General features: G+C 40.7%; 1 long non-coding RNA gene across 1 annotated transcript; it reads left to right on the top strand.

The window, feature by feature from the left end:
* The first annotated feature begins 1415 nt into the window (after positions 1-1415).
* Positions 1416-6373, top strand: LOC141026611 (uncharacterized). Its single transcript, XR_012188988.1, has 4 exons — positions 1416-1915; positions 2431-2506; positions 3320-4538; positions 4956-6373. It is a non-coding gene; the product is annotated as an uncharacterized lncRNA (long non-coding RNA).
* Positions 6374-8792: the final 2419 nt, after the last annotated feature.

Below are 8792 nucleotides of genomic sequence, written 5' to 3'. Positions count from 1 at the left end.
TTGTGGCAATATTTGTTAAACTTGTAATACATTTATGTATTGTGCAATGATACCATTTCGTTGTGTTATCAACAATGATCCTGGGGTTGACAAATATACACAAGAGGGTCTGGAAGTTAATTTCGGGTTCTCACAACCAGCTTCTCTCATGCAAGACAAGTGAATAAACTCTCGTCATGAGAATAACCCACTTAGCATGGAACATATTGACCACCCGTCGCTCCATGAGCAGTACGAGCACAAAAAAGAGATGTTTATTTGAAGATTTTAGATACGGCACATGCAAATTTACTTCGAACGGCAGGGTATACCATATATAGGTAGTATGGTCGACACTCATGGAAGAAACTTGGCTCAAGGATTTTGGACGCACAAGCAGTATTCCTGCTTAGTACAGAAATTTTTGGCTAGCAAAGATTATAAACAAGCACCACATATTGGAGGATATATAACAATATAACTTCTATGAAAATATACCCAACCATAACTCATTATGTTGTCTTCCTTGTCCAACTTCGACTAATTTGATCAAGTTTGAAAATAATTAATGGGTATTCACAGTCATAAAAGATGTCCAAGATAATATATCTGTATGTGAAGTTTCTCTTCCATATACTAATCATTCATGAATTGCTTGTATGACCAATATTATGATTGTCAAATTTCAATAGATTTTACTTTATAAACCCAATGTGAAACTACTACTAAGCATATGGAACATGTATAATTTCATATTTATGACATTCAATTCATTCAGCAATTTATTATTAGGATATAAGTGAAGCACACGAGTGAATGAAAAAACTACTCCAAAAGATATAAGTGAAGATCAATGAGTAGTCAAACAATTAAGTAGCTATGTGAGGATCTCCAAATCAAAATTTCAGAAACAAGTACTTTATTCAAATATCAAACTAAACGAAAAGATGCTCCAAGCAAAACACATATTATGTGAAGAATAAAAATATAGTTCCAAGTGAGGTTACTAATTGAACATATAAACCCTTCTACGCTACCCGCATACCTGAGGCCATCGTGTTTTGCCTTCGATCTGGTTCACCCAATATGCATCGGTGTAAAGTTTTTAGTACTTTTTGGCTGGCTATCAAAGATCTGACCGTCAGTTCTAGCTCACTCGTGTTTTTGCAGCTTAGTGGATGACACATGGGCCACGCATCTGCGTGGGCCAGCCGTGCAGTCTGCGTTGCATGCGTGCATGCATGTGAGAAAAAGAGGTGCTCTGCGGTAAAAAGAGGGGTGGACTGGAGCGCTCGTCTCCCGCAAGGCGTCGACTGTGGGCTGTTGGTTCGTTTTAGAGTTGATGACGTGTGGGCCAATATACAGCGCGGGCCCGTTGTTTCAGTCGTTGCGTGCGTGCGTGTGCTTGTTATGCTGGAAAAGAGGGGTGGGATGCAATGATCGTGGGTTGCAGGCCATCCAGAGCGGGCAGCAGCACAACCAGAGAAAAAGGAGAAGCGACAGGGCGGGCAGCAGCGTGTCCTCCCCCTGCCCTCATCCCTATTGCCGCCGCCGGGTCCTCTCCTCTCCCTATCGGTGCGAGTGGGCGGGTCGCGGCTTGTGGAGAGCGAGGAGAGGGAGGAGACAGATGCGTGAGGAGGAGGAGGCCACGGCCGTCGGCTCCTCTCCTCTCCCCGTCGGCGCCAGCGCGCTGGTCGCGGGGAGCGAGGAGAGCGAGGAGAGGGAGGGGGAAGATGCGTGAGGAGGAGGACCAGGCGGTGGCGCAGCAGCCAGATTCGAGGCGCGTGGGCGCGGAGGCAGCCGCGGTGGGCTCCGACCTCTTCTTCACGCACGGCGGCAGGAGCAGCTCCACCTCTCCACTCCCCCATGCGTGAGCCCTCCACAACCCCACCCACCACACCGAGGCGGCGTCCAGAGGCGGTCGGCGGTGGCGCAGGTGAGCTCCCTCCCGCGCCCTTCTCTTTCCTCTCCTCGACGGCGCCGGTGAGATCCATCCCGTGCCTTCCCTCCTCTCGCGTCCCCTCTCCCCCCACAGCGGCCCTCCCTGTTGATGGAATCCATCTCTTCTATGCTCTTCTTCTTCCCCTTCCCTGCCTCCCCGGTTCTCAATGATCCCATCTATTTGTACAGCTTGATTGGTTCCTATACTAGCAGCAGTACGTTTGTGTCTAGGCGGAACCTCCTGTACGTGCGATTTCGTGGAGTCATCTAGCTCTAGATAGATGCCACTGGACTCCCAGGTTATTTCCTGTGTAGGAGCTTACTAAATTTTGTAGTTTGCAATGGCTGTTTGGGTGACATCTCAGATTCCCTTTGAGGTCCTGTATGCGCCTTGTTCAACTTTGGTTCAAATTCATATCATAGTTAGTCCTGCTGCATGATGGAACTAGCTAAGGTAGTTGTTGTTTTACTACCTAATGGGCACAATCTTTTAATCTTTTTCGTTTCCAGGTTCTAATAGATGAGTGATGACTAATGGTTGATGCAAAGGAGGAGGCGTACTGATGGAAGCTGGCAGCAAAATTAGGTGAGACTGGATAGCCCGTCCCAAGTGCGCATGTGAGCCCCCCCTCTCTCTCTCACACACATTTTTCCTTTGAGGTTACAAACGTGAGCGCCAGCTGTTGTCGCCTTGTTGGGTCAAGTCGCCATTGCACCAGACACACAAATACACATTGCTCTCAGATTCTTTTGGTGGGGTTTGCAAGTAGAGAGATCGCATTTACAAATTATATTTTGCCATCACACAGAATGACACAAGATGAGGCAATAGGTGTGTGGTGCAGAAGATGCTCTCCAACCATTTGAATCTGCAGTTCTCCACAACTCATTTACAACAAAAGCCTTGAGTAGTAGCACTGATGTCACTATAAGATATAATTTTGTAAAAATCCAAATAAGCATTGTACATACAATTCAGTTCCATACATTAAGCATAACTCAATCTATAGGCCGAATGAATTGAAACTGAAAATATAAGTGATGCACCAAATTTTTATCTAGGAAAATTGGGGCATTTCTTTTTAGCATTACTCCTTATATATTAAATATTATGTGCCAAAACAGGATGGATAGAACCATACTTTGTGCTGGCTTGAATTTAATACTTATATATCAATTCCTTACTCTAGCCTTTTCATCAGGATTAATAAGTAGTAGTGATGCATCACTTCTCTAATAGCCTACAGCTGGCAAAACTTAGGTTATGAAACATCATGTGTCAACTGTCAATTTTATAAATGTCTGTATATTATGTCATAATCTTCCGACATGATTTCAATGTTTACAGGTGTACTACAATGTAGTAAACTGATCGTGTACATTTCTCAATTTTCCATAGGAGCTCTCCGTCCTTGAGCCCTTCTTCTCCTCTCTCCGCGCCGTCTCGCCTCCCCTGCTCTCGCACCGCCACCTTCCCTGCCTGGCACTCGAGGCGCCATGATTTTGGATCGGGCGGATATCTTCACCGGGAGAGTAGGAGCACTTGCTGTTAATATGAACGATCTCTCACTAAGTTTTGTTATGGCATTGTGCCGATTCATGATTTAAACACGCAAAATGTCTGGTTTGCATATTTGTGCCTTGCCCTGTTACCAGCAGTGTATTTTTTGCCGTAAGAAAGACAACAATGCTTTATTTCTTTGACTTTTTGACCGTGTCTAATTTCTGGTAAAAGAGAGGAATTTCAGAGAGATAGACAACCTGAAGAGCTTTGAATGGTTGTTCGAGTGTGCCACGCTGCTGTTGCGTAGCTGGCACCGGTGTGTCGCTACTGCCGAGATAAGCGCAGTTTACTCCAGGTTTGGTGATGGTGTTGAACAACACCTTAACTGGGCCAAGGAATTTAGTAGCATTGTGGGATCATAAACCAGTTTTTCTGTTCTCTGTGCTCACATAGTAAGAACATGCTTGCAAGTTCTTTTCCTTAGGTGTAATTTCTTTTGCTGAGATAGATTAAGCCTGGGTCGAGGTGGCTGTTGTGTGCCGGTTGCCAGTACTTGTTTGTTGTAATGTCTTACCCAGTGAGATTTCTTTTATTCTTGCCTATTTTCAGAGGTTCTGCTTGAAGATTCTCTAATCACTTTCTTTGGAACTTTTTGCTGAGATATGCTTCCAGGTTACTTCAATGTTACCAGACTTAAAATGTACTATCTAGCATACTAGCACGTGTGTATATGATGCCTCCTTTTATCCTTGAATGTAAGACACATGGTGTTTTGTTCCATTGTTATGCTTAACGGAAGTGATGTTCTGTTATCATATTCAAAACTATAGCTCTTTGTTTGCAGTATCTCGGAGGGAGCAATATTTTGATACTTGCTTTATGGGAATTCTCTTTCTTTGCCTAGAATTTGTGATTTATGGCTGATGTCAATTCCACCTTTGTAGGTGTTTCTCAATTATTACTAATGTTGAAACTGCAGAGGAGCAGGAGATGAGGAGGGCCCCACTTGGTGTACAATGGTGAATGATGCGGCAGTTAGACCGGGAGATGAGGAGCGCGGCACTGGGTGTACGAAGGATTAGTAGGAAGAATGTTAATCACAGTGGGTGAAAAGGTATACGGTAAGCTTGAGCTTGAATAAATGTTCACTGCTTGGTTCATATTTGATTCCAATGCCTTCGCTTTAATGTCATTGGTTTTTCCCAAGTTTATGTTCGGAGATTATGATTCAAATATTCTGTTCGGATTTCTTACAAACAAATTGTGTGATTATTGCCCAATTCTAGCTTCATCTACTATACCTTATAATTTATATACTAATTGTCCAAAATTCTGATTTAGATCATGTCAGTTCCAGGCAGCGAGTACTAGAAAGCATGATCATATTTTAGGGCATTTTTCTACTCTGTGAAAGAAATTTAATTTGATGGATATGCGACCTGTTTTCTCTTGATTATGTTTGGATTTTAATAGACAATCATTTCTGTAGAAGGTAACCTGATTGACACTGTTTTGTTATTTCCATGTGCAGAAAATGCGAGCTCGGCTAATTGCATACTATTTGGTTGAGTTGTTTTGTCCTAAAGATACAATCAAGCTGAAGATTTCTTTTGTATGGAAATTCACCATGCGAATCGAAATAATGGTACTCTGCACAGCCGTTACTTTCTTGCATCGATTCTTCATTCTACAAGTCACACCTTTTCTATTTGGTAAAAGAAGAGTGAGCTCATGCTTGAACTTCCACTATATATGTTAACACTTGGATACTGTATCAATCCAGTAATCATCTGATCCTTCATTGTTTTCCCTTGCATTGCCTCCTTTAACTCTTCTGGACCTTTGAAAAGAATGATTTTTCAGTTATATAATGTATTATGTTTTGTTTCGTTGTCGAGAGGTAGATGGTAAAGTAGGCTGGTATTTTCATTTTGTTCATATGCAGATATTTGATATAAGTGAATATATACCCTTTGGTAGGTGAATGTGCTCTCCGTTAATATCACTGATATATTTGAGCTTCAGAGAAGGATATCTATGCCATTTTGTTTTTGTTTTTTTGAACAAAAGAGTGTTGTATGTGTATCGTTAAGGGGATGAAGCAGCAAAGTTACCTACGCAATTTAGCAGGATGTGGCTGATACGTACAGAGTGGTTTACTTAGGTTTGGTGTTACTGCTATCTCTATCGTTGTAAAACTGCAGAGCAGCAGAGTTTATAGATTTATCGACCATGCTTTTGGTGCCAGTAGTTTTGTATGTAAGATGTAGCTGTTGTGCAGCTCCATGTGTCTATGTGATCTGATGTATAGATATAACATAACATTCTAAAATTTATAGTTATTCTCTATATATGAGAAAGCATGAAAGAACTGTGTATTAGGGGTAAATAATCTTTTCTGTTGTTTGATAAAACAGTTAGGCGGCTACCCTGTCATATATTTTGATTCTCCTTTGACGAAATTCCTATCCTTGAATGCCATTTTCTCCATGGTTTTTATGTTTTATGTTGTTCACTACATGATACTGAATTAACAGTTACACGAAAGTTTAGCGAACACTTTTCTAAGAGAAGCCTCTTCCCGCACATGGATGCTGATCATGATGAGCTACCAATCAGTACAGGAGACGGGACCACCAGTGTCATGGCCCTCTTTATCAAGGGCGTCGACAACAGGGCTACACTCACAATGAACTGGAGCAGCTTCTTCCATAAGGCAAACATGAAGAAAGGGTGTACATATGCTTTCACCTTCAAGTGCACGTCCAAGGGCCTTTGCATGATTGTCTATCCAATCTAAGGAGGTCACAGTAGTCCTTTGCTACGTAACTTGGTATTACTATAAGTACCTATTGAGACTTTTATATCTAGCATCATTTTGGATCTTATGTAAAAAAATTATGATAATCCTGTCCGTATGACTATCATCAATCCATACTAATTTTCATATGTTTCCTTCCGTGTCTACATATTTTGATGCACACTCTTTCAATATTTGGCTTGCTCTTGGCCTTTGCGCCATGGGCGCAACTGGTCATCTAGTAATAATGAAGATGAAAGAGGGGATGCCATACGGGGCATCCCCAAGATTATATGCTTGAGTCTTCCTTGAATATTACCTTGGGGTGCCTTGGGCATCCCCATGCTTAGGGTCTTGCCACTCCTTATTCTCCTCACATCGATATCTCACCCAAAACTTGAAACTTCAATCATACAAAACTTATGGAACTCGTGACATAGGTTAGTATGATAAAGATCAAATCATTCATTTTGGTATTGTCAAGAAAAGATTCATTATTTTTCTCACATAAAGCCTACTATACTCTATCAGTTCTACAAGTTATATTGACCAATATAAGCCATAGAAACAAAACAAGCAAACTATGCTAATCTATCAAAAATAGAATAGTCTGTAAATATCTAATTTTTTATCACACTTCTGTGACTCCAAAATTTCTGAAAAATGATGACAATGTAAAAAAATTGTGTCCCAATAGAGAATAACAATTCTAACACTAAACTCAAACGTTTCTATTTCTTCACAGCATCAATTCAACAATTATCCAACTCATCTTAAAGGCTTTACTTGGCAGTTTATTGAAAGAAATTATACAAAACATGATTGCTACATTAGATTAATCATGTGGACACACAAAAACAGCAGCGGTAAATATTGGGTTGTTTCCCAACAAGCATTTTTCTTTAATACTCCCTCCGTCAACTAATATAAGAGCGTTTAGATCACTAAAATAGTGATCTAAACTCTATTATATTAGTTTACGGAGGGAGTAGCTTTTTAGCTAGGCACGATGATCTTAATTTATGCTATGCAATTAGTAATCCATCTTGTTACATAGTCGTTGGAGAAAGTGGTCAAAGCAACCGTGCCTCAAAGGTCGCCGCATAGCAACCAAATAAGGACGCAACCACAACTCCAAGACTGAGGTGGACCCAAAGGAAAAAAAGGTATCAGTTGGGTGGTCTCCACCACGCTGATCAACCCCACCACAATCAATATATCGCGTGCCAAACATGACCCGTGAGAAGACCGCAGCTCCTCGCTCTTTCACCCTCCACCGTGGAGACCGTTTTTGATGAACACGTCAATTATCTATCCTGCTGCTTGTTGCAAAAATATTATCTTCCCGTTTCAATGCACGGGCATACGTGCTGGTTTCTTGTCATTCATAATAGTGTGAACAAGCTAAACAAAATAACTGTCATGTGATACTTGATTGGCATAATCCAATTGAAAATTAAAATCATGATGACAAGTTTCACGGTTATCATTATTCTTTATAGCATACATGTCATCACAATAATCATCACAGGTAGCAACTTTGTTATCATAGTCAATTGAAACATCTTCCAAAGTAGTGGATTCATCACTAAATAAAGTCATGACCTCTCCAAATCCAGTTTTATAATTATTCTAATAAGATTCAACACCCTCCAAAATAGTGGGATCATTACTTACTAGAGTTGACACTCTTCCAAACCCACTTTCATCATTGCAATCATCATAAATAGGAGGCATGATATCATCATAATAAATTTTCTCATCAAAACTAGGGGGACAAAAAGATCATCTTCATCAAACATAGCATCCACAAGCTTATGGCTTTGCATATCATTAGCATCATGGATATTCAAAACAATGCATATTGATATCATTGCAATCATGCTTATCATTCAAAGAATTAATGCAAACTTTTTATTGAATTCTTCTTGTAACACTTTGGCACAATTTTCCGATCCATCATTTTCAAGAAACACTTTATGAAGGTGAAGAATTTGAGAGAACCTCACTTTCATTTTTTGTTTCTTTTATAAAACCAAACTAGTGAAGAAACAAGAAAGTAGAAGATTGAATTGCAAGATCCAAAGATATACCTTCAAGCACTCACCTCCCCGGCAACAGCGCCAGAAATAGCTTGATGTCTACTCGCAACTTTTACTCTTATAGACTCTGTTGGGCCTCCAAGCGCATAGTTTTGTAGGACAGCAGCAAATTTTCCTCAAGTGAATGACCTAGGTTTATCAATCCGTGGGAGGCGTAGGATGAAGATGATCTCTCTCAAACAACCCTGTAATCAAATACAAGGAATCTCTTGTGTCCCCAACACACCCAATACAGTTGTCAGTTGTATAGGTGCACTAGTTTGGTGAAGAGATGGTGATACAAGTGTAGTATGGATAGTAGATATAGGTTTTTGTAGTCTGAAATAATAAAAACAGCAAGGTAGCAAGTAACAAAAGTGAGTACAAATGGTATTGCAATGCTTGGAAACAAGGCCTAGGGTTCGTACTTTCACTAGTGAAATCTCTCAACAGTGTTAACATAATTGAATCATATAACAATCCCTCA

This window comes from Aegilops tauschii, chromosome 7 (assembly GCF_002575655.3).
Source record: "Aegilops tauschii subsp. strangulata cultivar AL8/78 chromosome 7, Aet v6.0, whole genome shotgun sequence".
In the NCBI taxonomy this organism is placed as follows: Eukaryota; Viridiplantae; Streptophyta; class Magnoliopsida; order Poales; family Poaceae; genus Aegilops; species Aegilops tauschii.
This window is presented reverse-complemented; position numbering and strand designations above follow the sequence as displayed.